The sequence below is a fragment of the Coenobita brevimanus genome, unplaced genomic scaffold (assembly GCF_032717465.1).
Source record: "Coenobita brevimanus isolate Jiangsu-jjx unplaced genomic scaffold, ASM3271746v2 jjx.HiC_scaffold_1891, whole genome shotgun sequence".
Lineage (NCBI taxonomy): Eukaryota > Metazoa > Arthropoda > Malacostraca > Decapoda > Coenobitidae > Coenobita > Coenobita brevimanus.
This window is the reverse complement of record NW_027642767.1, coordinates 11,550-23,098: the sequence shown is the minus strand read 5'-3', so window position 1 is coordinate 23,098 and position 11,549 is coordinate 11,550.

Genomic DNA, 11,549 nt, shown 5'->3' with positions numbered 1-11,549 from the left:
CTCTAAAAAAATTTTCGGCACCCCCTGCTCTGATACCTTTCGCAACGATCACTGTTACAGACGGCGAGAATGCGTGGTGTGATTGATACCCCTGTACCTCTCTCACTCTCCCACTGGATTACATCATTAGCGGACGAAGTAACACACCAGCAACACAGGGCCATGGATACCAAGCACACACCGAAATTCAGGAGATGATTCAGAATGCTTCGTGTGGTGTATCATAATGTATCGTGTCGTAATGGTGCCGAAACTTTTTTTTATAGCCTGTACATGTGGAAAGCTGGATGTGGGAGGTGAGTTTTCAGTTTTTTGGATATCTGGTATAACATTTAGCACTGCTGATGCAACGTATATCGACAGTGAATACTGGTAGATTCTGATGGTAGGGCTTCTGTCGTAATTAGAGTCTGTCTACTTAGCTACTATAATATATAAGAAGAAATTGATGACCATCGAAACCCGAGGCCTGTGTCGAATTTATAAATATTATGGCGTAGGTAGTGGACACATCATACAAAATAAATACCTAGAAGGTACCTGGATGCTCACAGAACATTACTGCTAGCAATCCAGCATGAAATTATGTACATGTGTTTGGTGCAACATGATTTTCAGTCATAGACGGTACGATTTTGTTGCAGGGATATATGTATAATTTTGTTGATATGGGATATGCAGTTGAGCCTTGCAGATTGAATTATTTGGCCTATAACCCAATAAAGATATTGTGTCATTTTATTTTTACCGATAGTTATAGGGCGTACAATACCAATTCATTTCTCTACGGTCCACCACAAATTACAAAATACAGTATTAGTAAGATGATTTGTGTGTGAAGAACTCACGTAATATGTCTTTCACAGGTTTATCAAGATGCCTTGCAAATGGGGGGAGGTAAACCACAGGCTTGCCAGAATAATTAAATTCAATGTGGCTGTAACTCAGTACAATATGAACTAGACTTGTAACATCAGGTTAACATGCTGGCATAACACCCGAGGTAGATTAAAGAGTGCAGTGTGTACCTTCACCTTTATTTATGTAGTGGTATAGCATATATCTTTTTTAAATAATAACAGTCCTACGTCTTAACCTGGCCTGTTTTTCTTCATTCATGGCATATATATTTCTGTAACATGTGGCCAACATTTTTGTACTGGGACAGCATATGTCCTTTACTTTGACAATAATTTAGCACCACATTTCAGTATTCAGCCAGGTTAAACATTTAATAATGGAATATTAATTTTTTGTCTTGCTTGTAAGGCAGTATGAAAGTCTTGGAGTAGATAAATGTCTCTGCTCTGAATTCTTACATTGCCTACTTCATATATAAACTTAGATTTACTTTGGTACCACATTATTGTGTTGTCAAATAGGATGTAGGCTTCACCCCCACTATCTATACACATGGCTACCTTTTTGAAAAAACAATTTTAAGATAACTTATCTTTTTTCAAAAGGAGTGATAACCATACCAAAGATATCCCTTTTCCTGAAGCTTCCTTTGATATTTCCATTTGATAATAAAACCTTTATCTGAATATTTGGTGTAATATTTTGCCACTAATAGTAGGGTTGACCCCCACCTCACCCTAATTGTAGCTGAAGAGAGTTCACAGCATCCATAAATTGTTTGATTTTGTTATTAAAAGCACCATTAGTAGCCACAGAATCTGGTGCTTGAATGTTTTTCCCTTATACTGTAATTATCACCAATCCAGCTGATCAAAGTAAGGCCTTTAGGAGAAGTTAGAGGAAAGTAAATAGTGACGATACTAAACTCTGTTTACTTTAACTTGGCGTAAAATTGCCATCTAACCATCTTCAGTGTTGTGCTGTAATAAGAGATTAGCACTAACATAGACTATGGTGCTAGTCACGAAGAGGTGCTATGGAAAGGATATGGAGTCACAGGCCAGTAGGTTAGTATTGTGGTAGGTGTCATAACTATGCATGATATTTTCCAAGGAGGTTGGAGAAGTCTTTGTGAAAAGTTATTTATTTCTGTCTTCTTTGAAGAAATGAAAAAGAAAACAATGAATATTCACAAAACAGTATGGCTAGTTTATGTTGCCTTTGCTGTGGTGCATTCAAAAATACAAACGCAGATTTGAATTTAAGTTGATACGACCGAAAAAAAGGCAGTCTCGAAAATATTACCTACTTGACCTTTCTTATTATGCGATTTTAACACTAAATCAATCTTAATTTATTAAAATTAAGAATACGGATTTTTTTTTTTCTTAAAATGTGTAAGTTTAAAGGGTTTGAATGGCACTAAGGTAATTATGGCAGAAAAATAACGAAATATTGGCAGCGCGAAGTATTCATAATATCCACTTCCGGCGTCTTGGGGCTATAAAAGGTGAGCACCTGCGTGAGCGACTCTAGTGGACGAGTTAGCGAGAGGGTGTGTTGTCCGCGCTCTCGCATTTTCATTGTGACCCGTAATTTTATAACGGTTAGTAAGGTTAAAATTAATCGTACTGTGTAGTACGATATTGGATTGTGATATAGCTTACGATTAAGTTTTGGTAAGCTCATCCCAAAATGTCCCACACAGTTGTACACATGGACAACGGGGTCTACCGCCCCACCACTATCCCCGTCAACACTAACGGGATTCGGCCCCTCCTCAAAAAGATATTGTTCGTACTCATAACTTGTTGGTTCGTAATTGTGTCACTTACTGATTTAGGTTTCACCATTTTTGTCAAAACATGTGTTCCCTATTTCCGTAAGGATATTTCTGATATTGTTTCCAAATTTGTTGAGAATGGTGTTCCTCTAGACACAATTTTGCGCCATAATATTGAGCCATCAAGGCTTAACTGGGCAATTAAGTCATTAGGAGAAGAATATAGTCACTATCCCGGTAGGCTAATGTTGTCTGAATTGACCGGGATGGTAATTTCTTCACAATTGCGGTATGAGCTCAACGCGGGTCTAACTTGGCTTATTGTTTATCACTGTTGGTTGCTCACCACTTGGGTTGGCTTTTGGTTTGTCAAAAATGACGTGTTTCAGGTTGTGCTGTTGGTGCTGAGTGTAATTCTGGGTGTCAGTATGCTGAGTTGGCAGCTGGCACTGAGTGCCATCTATTGTGCCCAGCTGCTTCACCCCGTGGAGGCCATAGTTGGGGTGATAGAGGTGTGGGAGGTGTGGAATGGGGCTTGGGTGGGGGTGGTGGCGTGGTTTGTGGTCAAACTGTTGGTCAGTGTCTCGGCACTGTACCTGAACCACCGCTACCACCACCCCACACAGCGGCAGGCCCCACCCCCACACCTGGTGTGATTTACCACCACCCCACACAGCGGCAGGCCCCACCCCCTCACCTGGTGTGATTTACCACCACCCCACACAGCGGTAGGCCCCACCCCCACACCTGATGTGATTTACCACCACCCCACACAGCGGCAGGCCCCACCCCCACACCTGGTGTGATTTACCACCACCCCACACAGCGGCAGGCCCCACCCCCACACCTGGTGTGATTTGATTCATCTTATAAGTTTTTGTTTTACTTTAATGGAATCTACATTTTGTTTTGTCTTTTTGCTTAGTGCTGAGAATTATCTCTATGGACAGACATTACTCTCTGATGTTATTTGTTACTCTCAGTTTACTCTGTCTTATTGGAGAGACATTTACTTTCTTTGATGTTACATGTAACTCACTCTTTTACCCACTTTGTTACTTTTTTTAATGGTGGCGTGGAGGTAGAGCCCTCGGGTCAAAATGTGCTGTGGTTCAAGTCCCAGAGGTAGCCAGAGGGAGTATACTTTGTGTGCTGAGTTATTTGTTACTTTGTTACCACTTTTGTTACCTTTTTAATGGTGGTGTGGTAGTAGAGCTGTTGGGTCAGAATGCACAGTGGCCTGTGGCTGTGCACTGTGGTTGGAGTCCCACAAGTATTTCTGTCTTGTAGACATTACCAGGGGCGTAGGTCAGCCTCCTGTCCTTAAGTGTTCTGCACTACACCAGCCCAGCCTCAGGCCCTTCTGCTCCAAAGGGGAAAAGGGGAGATGTTCCCCCGAGCTATACCTTACTAGATCATATAGCCCTGCTAGGTGACAGGCGGGCTCTTCCCCCTCCCGGCATGGCAGCTACCGGGCGTTGCTGTGTCACACGACTCCCCGGTCCCGAGTCCGACGCTCTACCACTCAGCCCCCCTGCACCCCTGCTTCAAAGGGAGAAAAGTACAATTTGCTCTTTATTTACCTACAATTCCTCCTGTGTTATTACTTTTCTCTGTACAACTTCTTTTAATGGACGGACTCATTTTGTTTTTTTTCATTATTATTATTTTGTTTTTTGATTCTGAAATGGGTGTGGCGATTGCAACTGTCTTCTTGCAGTCTCATGATCTTCGGGAAAGTAATTACCATATGCAACATAGACAGTTATCTTGTTATTTTAGACTACAAAATGCGTAGAGTAAATAAAAATACACTTTTGTGTTATTTAAGGAAGCCGCCAGTTTGCCTGTGGCAGCCTGTTTACTGACGATGCGTTGATTACTGACTGTCTTGCCGACGGGACGCGTTAGTGCATCAGACATTCATATTTATAGGATGCCTAATGATCCAGCCTAACCTAACCCATCCTTAGCTAGGGTATCCTAACTGGAGGCTTCATCCCCTCACCCCCCTGATTTTATGCACCTAGGATTGCCACTTAACCTAACCTAGACACCCCTCAGATACCTGTCAGTCCAAATCCTAAGCTTGAGTCTTAATAAACCTATTCTAATTTGTCATAACCTAACTTATTCCAACAACCAATCCAATCCTATCCTAACCTAACCAATCCATTCCTAATGTAACCAATCCTACCATAATCAACTGAAATTTTCCAAACCTAACATTTCAATTGGGAATTTCAAATTATGCCAAAAGTAAGACATGCATTTGGAAAGTTTGGCAGCAAGACTTGCTCTTGCTGGTACTTTCGTGGGAGTGAGGGAATGTATGATGTTTATATAAACAAGTCTATATGTATTTCATAGATGTCATAAAAAAATAATCCCTGTGATTATGGTACATTAGGAAGCACAACAAGTAGCCTGTGAAAGACTGGTTTCAATAGGAAATATGGAAGAGCTGTATCCTTCTGGCAAAGTATTATTGTTTTTTTTTAATATCCTTAAGGGACAGCCATAGTTTGTGATAATATTTGTTACTCAATAATGTTTATGTTTTATGAATGTGCTAAACCATATATAACTTTGTGGTAACATAGCACTACCTGAATTAGGCCAACAGCACACAAGCAGCAGCAGTTCGTCAGTGATGATAATAAAACTAGGTGGTAAATGACAAGGCATGTGGAAAGCAAGAAGATTGACAATCATGTGTACAGTAATTACCGTATGTGCAACGCCAACACTTAATTTCCCAAGCACCACACCAGCAACCACAGTGGACCAGTTGAACTGTGTCCTGTTGTGGTGAACTTGGCTTGTTAGGTTAGGTGGGGAACCGGTACACTCGTGTACCATATACTGTATACAACACCAAAATGTGAGTTACTCCAACACAGCACCAGCAGCCATAGTGGATCTGCTGTATAGACTAAATCCCCGTCCACACTAGGGGTCACGCTTTGTTGCACGTCATGTTGCCCAACTCGGGTTTTCGTGCCGCGGAGGGTCTGTGCTGCATACTTCGGGCAAATCTGGACGAGGGACATTTCATGGTGACAGCGCGCTACAATGCCCTCACAGTAGCTGTCTGGCTTCCGTTACCGCTGTTTGATCTGCAGTACGACGCAGTGTCAGAAGATAGTACTGGTATTGAATGGTCAAGGGGCAACGCCCTACATTTTATAGAACTGCTGAAGATGCATCCATGTATGTGGCAGATGAAAAACAAGCAATACAAGGACAACTTAAGAAGTGCAATTTTGAAACAATCACGAGACAGACATTGCTTGCACCACATCATCTTTTTCTTATTCTTTTTCATTTTGTCACAACATAGTACCACAATGCTCCACATCACAGTCTCTTGAACAGCTGCAGTGTTGGTATCTATCATCACCCTCTTGCAGGTCAACGGTAACTGGTGTGTTCTGCCCATTGTAGTACTACTATGGACGTCACCGGCATCAGCAACATGACGCGGAACAGAGCACGTGGCACGATCCTAGTGTGGACGGGGCTTAACACTGCACTGTGGTGTAGGTTATTAAAAAAAAAAAATAAAAAAAAAAAAAAAAGTCAAGCACACAACAAAATGGTCCTGTTGGTTCAGTATCGTCTGTGTATCTCTCTATCTATCAGTCTATCTATCTGTAGCCAGACGCCATACTCCTATAAAGGGTGGCCGTTTGTCTTTGAGTTGTTTCACGGGGAGGGGCACTAGCCATCCGCCAGCCCACTTGGTGACAGGAACGGAACACGTGTGGGTAGGTTATATGGTTACCACCCAGCTTTACAAATAGTTTCCTGGCTTACAGGAAACAGTTAGGCTTGCAACTACAGGAAACAATTAGGCTTGCAACTACAGGAAACAATTAGGCTTTGCAACTCAATGTAAAGCCACCTGGAAAGGAAAGAAGACTAATAAAAAGTGACAGGAAAGATGGGAGAAATAGGATGAGAGGACGACAGACACAGATAAAGATTGATGAAGGTGAAGATAGAAATAGGCGGCAGTACATCAAGTGAGTGGATTGAGAGAACTGTAACTTATTAAAAAATATAATTTGTTTTCCAGGCTCATGGATCAGATTGGAAGCCACCTTCAGTAAAACCAAGCTGCTGCTGCTGCTTTTTTTTTTTTTTTTTTTTTTCCAAAATGATGCAAAACCAACCAGGATATTTAACCAAGATTGTCTTCATATCTCAGGACATATTGTAGTTTGCACGTCTAGAAAATGTTTTATGGTTACTATTACACATAATTAAATCATTTGTTAAGTACCTCAGCAAAAATGTTAATATAGAGTTACTGTTGTTGTTTGACACCAGTATCTTTGAGAAATTTTCTGGACATTTCTCTTGGCAGATGCCAGTGTGATCCAGCAGTATACTACACACTCACACCAGTGACCTCAACCAAGACACAGGCATTAAGGAGTAGTGGTAAACATTACCAGTAGCTTCCAGAGTTAAAATGAAAACATCCTGATGTTGAAAAGTTTAAGGCTTCAATAAGTTATTATCCTTAAAACAGTTCTTTCTCATATTTTACTACAGTCCAAATAGCAATGTTGTGCAGTGAAAAGATAAAATGTACGGTATCTGTAACCTAATGTCTATCTATCTACAGTATAACCAGACACCTTAATCCGTAAGGGGTGGCTGCAAACAAATCGCCTCCTTGTCGTCCTGTCTCCTGCCATTTCACTGCCCTCCACCCAGCTCGCACCCCCATGTCTCATATACCTCTCCACTCCATCTCTCCATGCCATTTCACTGCCTTCCAGCCAACCCACACACCCCTCTCTCATATGTCTCTCCATTTCGTCCTCATCCTCCCCTTCCCTCTTCCCCCATCCATCTCATTCACACACTCCTCATTAGTCTCTCGCTCTCCATGCTCTCCACATGGCTAAACCACCTCAGTGTATTTCTCTGAACACTCTCTATCTCATCCACACCCACAACCCACTTTCACTCCCTCATTTGTCAGTCTCTCTCCTTGTAACTCCACTTGTATGCTTCTTTCAAATACAGTGGGCTCGCACAGTGCGCGAGAGATTGGGCAGTCCACGACCTCGCGCACTGGGAATTCGCGTACTGGGAATACATAATCTTAGGGAATAATTACATATGGGCGGTACCCCCTCATACCTGGACATTTTTTGGCCCTTAGAGACATAATAAAGGTCATATTTTTTAGACATTGTACTAAAGCTATAGCTACAATAACAAAAATATGGGTAGTCACCTTAACAACAGTAGACAACAGGCCTGATGACCTTAAATAACAGGGGTTCTGAGGCGCGGCAACACTTACAGCGCCGCACTCCCCACCGCACCTCCCACCGCACCAACACTTCCCTCCACAGACTCCTCTTGAGCACCTTCCCCAGGAGCATCAAAGCCACTCACTTCGGCCATAAACCCTTCAAAGTCCAATGCTGACACTTCTAACATTGCATCCTCTTCATCCTCAACAGTAGAATGCCCGGGAATTTCTGCGCATCAACATGACGACACGTGACGCGCTGTGTGAGGGGTGGTCACGCACTAATAGAAAATGGCATTTTTGAGCCACTCCTTGCCTCTGCCTCGCGTTCTGTGCGGTAAACTCGCGCATTCAAGGGTTTTTGGTTTTGATTTTTGGTCACTTGCACACAACGCGAATCACGCACTGTAATGACGCGCACTGTGCGAACCTACTGTATCTCATTTCCGCTACTCTCACTCTTGACCTGTGTCCTTCCAGCAAGGCCCAAGCTTTTCTTCCATATCTCAGAGTTGGTATCCTTATACTGTCATGCAGTGACCTGTTTTTACTTCTGTGGTCACTTCTCTGTTTCTTCTCACTGCTTTCAAAGAACCAGCAACCTTTCTTCCCTGGTGTACACTTTCAAGTACTTCATCCTCTAAACTTCCCTCCTTACCCATCACACTACCCAAGTACAGTATAATCATTCAGAGACTGCTTATCCTTTATAAAGTAAACAGTTTCCCCCTGTGGCATTTCCACCTCCTTTTCCTTGTTTCCTCCTAAACCCATCAGTAGTAAGTTGTGGTCTCATATGTCTTTTGTTTGTTTCTCTTTGTCCATTGACACCTCTAGAAATCTCTCATATGTTATATGGTTAGCAAAGCAGTCTGACACTTTTTTTTTTATATAATTTCTCTCCCATGTTGTGATCCCGCTACAGTTCTGATCACTGTTTAATAAAATTAGGTTCTTTTATCCATCCATTCAAAATCTAATTTTCCACCTTCATCCAGCAGCTGTTCCAAGAAAACCCACACGACTACAGACGTCTCCTGTCGCTGTCAGTGCCTCATCTTTTTTTCTTTTTTTTTTTTTTCCCCTTGGTATTTCTGCCTCCTCCCATGTTTTTGACATATTTCCTTATCTTTTCCACCCACGGGGTTTATATGTCTCAGGTACTTAAAAAAAAAAAAAAAGCATTTCACAGATAAATATCACTGCTTCCTGTTTCTTTTTATTTCAGTTTTGTACTTTTTTATACAAAGTCATTATTATTCCTCCACCCTTTTTGTGTTTTCCTCACATTCTGTGGAAACATTCAAGAAAATACTTTATTTTTCCAAGTTTATTCAAGAAAATCACTTCGTTTCATATTTTCTAGTTTCAGCTATTTGAGAGGAGCATGTGGAGTTACATGGAGAGGCAGACTGACAAATGAGGAGGTGAATGAACGTTGTGGTGTGGATGTGGGTGTGACAGAAAGCGTTAGGAGAAATACATTGAGGTGGTTTGGCCATGTGGAGAGGATTGAGAACGAGAGACTAACGAGAAGAGTGGATGTGAGTGAGGTGTAGGGAAGGGGGAAAGGGATGGGGAGGCCGAGGATGAGATGGAAGGATGGAGTGGAGAGGGGGGGTGTGAGCTGAGGTGATAGGGCGATTTGTTTGTGGCCACGCCTTACGGGATTAAGGCGTCTGGCAATAGACAGATACCGGTAGGTAGTTTAGTTTCCACTGCACATCATAATGTTTTCATCCACCACGCGTTCTTCTCGTTTTAAATTTGTAAGACGTACAGTGCTTTTATCAGTTACAGTAATTAAACCATTATGGTATAAGTTGACGTATCCCAGCATAGCTGAGCATGATTAAACCCAGCCTAATGCAGGTCTCATTACGGATAGAGGTGGGAGCCCGAGAATCTCTCCCTCATCATTGATTACACTACTAACTTCAGTATAAGAAGGCTTTCAAATGTATGATTATGGAAGAGAAGTTGCACTCCATTTCATAAACTAGGCAATTATTTCCCTGTACAAGGGAAAAGGGGAAAAAGTATCTGGTAATCATAGGGGCATGTGTCTTCATAGTGTAATAGGAAAAGTGTATGGTAGGATACTTGACAGAATTAGGGAAATAAGAGAGGAATCACTCATCTTAAATGCCAGGACCAACTTGCCTAGCCCGGGCTCCTACGCTCCTCATGGGGCAACGTAGGATTAGATGATGGATGGATGGAATAGTTGAAGAAGAACAGGAAGGTTTCAGGAAGGGAAGAGATGTAGATCAGATATTCATCCTAAGGTGTTTAGTGGAAAGGTTTCTAGAGATGGGAAAGAAGTTGTATGCAGCCATCCTGGATTTGGAGAAAGTATATGACAGAGTGGGTAGACGAGGAATGTGGAAAATATTGAAAAATTACGGAGTAAATGGAAAGCGTTAAATTCCGTGAGAAGTATGTTACGAGGGTGCTACGGCTGCAGTGCGTGTGGACAGTGAACTGAGTGAATTTTTCTGTCTGAATGTTGGATTGAAACTGATGTGTTATGTCTCCATATTTGTTCAGTTTGTATATGGATGGAGTTATAAAAGAGATACAAGATAGGGCAGTGGATGTTGGAGCGGCCCTAATGAGAGAAGGCAGCGTTTGGAAACTCTGTTCTGTTGTTTGCAGATGTTACTGTATTGTTAAATGAAGACGAAGGGGAACCTCAAGGTTTGGTGAGTGAATTTGGGGGAGTTTGTAAGAAACGGAATCAAAACTCGAAAGGTGAATGTAGGGAAGAGTAAAGTTGTGGTCTTCCAGAGAAATGAAGTCACAGTGCACACTGAAGCTGGATGGTGAGGAAATGGAAAATGTGAATGCATTTACGTATTAGGGTAGTGTGATGAGTAAGGATGGAAGTTTGGAGCATGAACTGCTGGAAAAGGTACAACAGGGAAGAAAGGTTGCTGGTTCATTGAAAGTAGTGATAAGAAATAAGGAAGTGAGCATGGGAATCAAAGTCACTGCGTGATGGTATTGTGATACCCACTCTAACGTTTGGAAGCGATGCTTGGACCTTGTTGGAAGGGCACAGGTCAAGAGTGAGAGCAGTGGAAACTCATTTTCAATAACTCAAATAACTTGTGAGTTATATGTTTGAGAGGAGCATGTGAAGTTTCATGGAAAGATAGACTGATAAATGAGTAAGTGAAGAAGCATTATGGTGTGGATGTGGATGTGATAGAACGCATTAGGAGAATTAGACTGAGGTGGTTTGGCCATGTGGAGAGGATGGAGATTGAGTGATTAAGGAGGAGAGTGTATGTGAGTGAGGTGGATAGGGGTGGGAGAGGTTGGAAGACACTGAGGATGAGATGAAGTGATGGGGTGGAGAGATATACGAGAAAGGGGGTTGTAAGTTGTGGGGAGGGCCTGGAAGTGGCAGGGGACAGCGGGACATGGAGGTGATTTGTTTGTAACCACCCCGTGTCGAATTAAGGCGTATGGTTATAGATAGATCGCAAGTAACATGTTAATTCCAGTGTCCATTAGAGGGATGTTATTCTGAAATAATATATTAATTCCAATGTCCATTAGATGGATGTTATTTGAAATAATATGTTAATTCCAGTGTCCATTACATGAATGCTATTCGGA